Consider the following 4,546-nt stretch of genomic DNA (forward strand, 5'->3'; position numbering starts at 1 on the left):
ATTACAGTTCAGTTTGTCATGGGGCTCAGTTGTCACAAAGTTATGGTAGGGTGCATGTCTTGCTTTCGAATAAGATTATTAACTTCTGGGCTCACATAAGAGATGCTGGGGGGGGGGATTTGCAAGCTCAGAACCAGCTGCTATGTGGAAGAGGTTTTCTGTCTAGTCAGCTGGGTTTCTGTGTGTAAACCCATCTGCAGGCACTCAGGGTCAGGGTTCAGCATAGGAAGACAGCCCTTTTGCTTCCTGTACATACTCTGTCATTTGTTTATTCACTTATCAAACATCTCCTGTTTACTGAAGTACCTATGTGAGAGGTAAAGCATTCAAAGATGGATGACTAGAGGTCTCTACATAGTTTCATGAGAGCTTTCACTGCTCTGTATACTCTGATAAAGTTAGGTTTCAAACCCAGCACACAAGGGTAACTGAGATGCCTATTAACATATCAAAGCAGACACTGGTGGCCAGGTTCTCCCAGCATCCCTCAGTCCCTATCTGTTATAGGGTCTTCCTGGCTGGTATACCCCATCCCCTATCCTGAACTCTCCAGCCCAAGTACTGGTCTGAGCTTCCCTCCTCCCAGCTCCTCTGGCCTCTATATAACTCACCATTTTGGTGATGCAAGACTCTTGTCCAGTCTCTTGGCCCAGGCTGCCCATCTTGGTCTCCTCTCGCTCTCCATTCCTCTGTCTCATCAAATGGCCTGGCTCAGTCTGGTCATGTTCACTCTGGACTGTCCCAGATGTCTCCATCTCTGTTGTCTCCCTTCTGTCTATAAGAAAAACTTCAACCCGTTAGGAGCATTCATGTTCTCCTTTTATTTCTTTTTTTCATTCAGTTCACAGGTATGCCTCCAATCCCAAGCTTCTTCCTAATCCATTGCCTATGGTAAGTGTTAGGCAAATTTTCAGACAATTAGACCTGTCCTAGGAGCTAAGGAATTGCTTCTCACCAGAAAGGAGCATGTGAGATCACATGACTTGCTGAAGCCAGGGAGATTGCAATTGGTATTTGGATTTCAGCCAAAGGCCGAAAACCCCAGAACACCAAAGACACGCTATCCTACCAGAAGGGTCTGAGTTCAAATAAAAAGTTGCTGGCAGCTCAGTTCAGAGTTTAATCATAGAAGTAGAGATCACAGGGAGCAGTGACTGCTGATGACAGTGACAGGGTGCATGGAAGGACGAGCATAATCCACGGTCTGCTCTTTAGTGGGACAAGATCTCCTTTCCATTACAGAGCCAACTTCTGACATCCCCAACACAGGACTAGTGCACTGACCAAACTGGGCCACCCGCTACTCAGCCCAAATTGTCCCCAACAGTTGCCCCAGTAAGTACGCCACAAGGCAAGGGAGAACCCAGATGTTTCTAAATGGCTTTCAGAGTGCTCCATAGATGCTGTTGTTTTGTCCAAAGGTAGACAGTGTGCAAGCTAGTAGGAAGAGAATGGCTAACAATTGAATCTGGAAGGACAGAAGGATGTTCTGTGTTTCCACCTAACTTTTGAGTCAGTTGCTTAGTGTGATAGGTTTCCCCTTTCAAATTTGTCTTAAAACAAATTGTTTCAAACAAACAAACAAAAAAAAAACCAGTCTTTTTCTGCCATTTGCCCCTTTCTGTATTCTCTGAAAAAGTTTCCAAATCTTTCTGGAAAGCTTAAAACCAAGTGCAATAGTAAACTGATTTGCGTTTGCAGCTCTTAGGTGGCCGAGACTCACTTGTGGCAGTCCCAGCCCAGGCCTTAACAGTCACGTGACTACAGTATGTTTTTTGTTGAATGAAAGCCCTTATAAGAACAGAAAGAAATCTCCTGTAGTCTGTGGTCAGTTAGTTTAGATGGCTTTGTTTCCTCAAGCCTTTGGGGGAGCAGGCAGTAGCTGTTGACTGTCTGCTAAGAGCAGTGAGTGTGTAGGTCTACACTGGAAAAAAAAAGGCTGTCTGTGTGAGGGGAGTGTGAATCCACCCAAGTACAAACACACCTAGTTCATCTTGTAGGAAGAAAATGTTTTCTTCATTCTCTGTGTTGCAATAATCAGACCCAGCGTCTTGTCTGGGATGATAATGTGTATAATGGTGAAGTCATTGCTCATCAGTTTCCTACAGAGTACTCCACATGTTTCTATGTCACGGGCAGTGTTAGCGTCGGTGAACTGGGGAAACTAGGTGTAGCTTTTGAGGTATCATACATATATAGTGTGATCCACTGGTGATGGGAATGTTTCAGTGTCGCTCAGCACTCCAGGTCTCAAAGGCCTGTCCACCGCTGGCGACTTTGCCAGGCTTATGGCCATGTTACAGTCTGAAGCCTGTGGATAACACACAGGTTGTGAATACCCATCAGAGGCTTTTCTTAGTCAGACCCCAGCAGCCTCTGGGTCTGGACCCACCTTGCTAAACTTTTGCACAATTTTTAGTCACTCTTTTTCCAGCTCCTGGTTCTGGATCATCTCCTCAAAGGCATGGAACTGTTACTGTTCTAACTGGTGCAGCTTTTGCTCTCTTTCCCCAGCTCTTGCTAGATGGCCATGTGCCAGGAACATTCTGACTCCTTTATAGTTTCCGTATTCTTCGATGTGTGTCTCCAAACCTGCCTGGAGTCCTTCTGCCTGAGGAAAGCAAGGCCTTTAATTTCTTGACTGTGTCTTCTCAGGAATGACAGCTGCTTTGTGATCCTGATATCCAGGGACTTGCTCCATGAAGGACTTGATGTACTTGCTATAGAGGATAAAGGCATGTTCAACGTTGCTTTCTCCAGAGTAAACGGATGCCGTGTAGATAACTTGAACTCCAGAGTGGAAGTCCTGACAGGGTGGAGCATTGAATTCCCGTGCATTCTCAAGCTGGGGAAGGATCTTTATCCTGTCTTTGGGTGGAAGGGTGATATTTCCATTGTCAGGCATCAGAACCAAAAACCTCTGATTCAAATTTTCTGCCTTCAGGATGCAGCCACAGTGGAAGAATCTGTTGTTCTGAACTCCATCTTGTTTGAAGACAGGTATCTCCTGACAACAGGGAAGAGTTAATGTCAGTCACAGCTACAAGGGATAAGGACACAGTAATATGGTTTGTCTGGGTGGCTGAAACTAAGTAGCATGTGTGTCCACTCTGAGAGACTAGTCAGTGGTCACTTGGAATGAACCAAATCTGTTTATGGGCAGCTCCATGGAAACTCCAAGGTTCTAAGAGGTGCTGATAGATTTGGAGGGAGAATGATGTCATAAAGCAGGTAGTAGTCAATAGGAAGGTCAGATTCTTAGCCAGAAAATGGGATTGGGTGGAGAGAATGGCAGGAGGGCTACAGCAACCCTGAATGGCTGAGCTTAGGCATGTGAAAACCTGCAAGACAGGTATGACAAAACCTCTCTCCTCTGGCTCTTAGGTTGGGGAAATCATCTCAATGTTTCTTACAAGTGTTCATTACTAAGTTACTTATAATTTGCCCATGATCTTTTCATGTGGGTCCTCATACGGTCTTAAGGAACAAGACAGCCATGGGAACCAAGTGACAAGTATCGGGGGAGGTGCTAAGGCAGGAGGCCCTTCTCAGGGGCCTGTGATGTCTTGAGGAGAGATGGGAAAAGAGGTACTTGAACTGAGTCTTGGAAGATGATAGGTGTTTCCCAGTGCACAAAGCTAGGAAGGGCATCCCAGGCTGGCGAGAGCATAATACTATAATATACTTGGCTATTTAAAGAAATAGGAAATTTATCCTGTTCCAAAGTTCAGTATTCTGTTTTTTTTGAAGCGAACTCTTTTTCAGTATCAAAGATTTCTACCCTTTGAGGTCTGAAACTTGGGAGGGATTCTACAAACTTTCTTCCACTTTTTTGTTAGATTTGAGGTCCATTCCATAGAAGGGGAATCACATGTAAACAACAAACCTGGTCAAAAGCCCAAGGCTGGAAGATCATAGATACAAGTAGGGGGAAGTTACTTCTGATGTTTGACTTATGAAATGCTTTTCATGTATTTGTGTTCATGCCCATAGATGAGTGCTGCTGTTTGCTTTGCTCAGAGGAGCTTCTCTTTGCTCTGGGCAGCAATTAGTAACGAGGCTCACACATAAGTGGTCAAGAATCAGAGATGATCTGGGGTGCTTGGCCCTAAGTGGGACATCTATATGACCCCCTCCAAGGCTCAGGGACATTGCGGAAGACGGGGCGGAAAGAATGTAAGAGCCAGAGGAAGGGGTAAAGTGTGGGGTGCTGCCTTCTGGGCATGACATATCTGTTTTCCTCTCTGACTTCCAGCAGCTCTGATTACCTATGCAAAAACCTGCCTAAAGTCTGGCTCACCAGCGTCCTGTCACAGCAGAGCAGGGAACTCATGAGGTCTTGCCATTCCCTGAAGATTTATAGGCAGTTACAGGTTGCTAGGGGAGAGGCTCTCAAAACCATTCTTCCCTGAGGCTTTGTAGGCAGTTACTGGGACCTGGGGGCAGTTAGAAGTACTTTCATTAGTGGTATAGCTACTGGTAAGTTGTTCTATTCCTGTAATAGTCCTGATTAAGCTCATTGATTCACCAAAGGGAAAAGGCATGA

General features: G+C 45.4%; 1 pseudogene; it reads right to left on the minus strand.

Moving 5' to 3' along the window:
• Positions 1–1,778: 1,778 nt before the first annotated feature.
• On the minus strand, positions 1,779–3,018 carry LOC129678579 (STAM-binding protein-like; annotated as a pseudogene).
• Between the last annotated feature and the right edge of the window lie 1,528 nt (positions 3,019–4,546).

The sequence above is a fragment of the Psammomys obesus genome, unplaced genomic scaffold, assembly GCF_907164565.1.
Source record: "Psammomys obesus unplaced genomic scaffold, mPsaObe1.curated_primary_1811, whole genome shotgun sequence".
In the NCBI taxonomy this organism is placed as follows: Eukaryota; Metazoa; Chordata; class Mammalia; order Rodentia; family Muridae; genus Psammomys; species Psammomys obesus.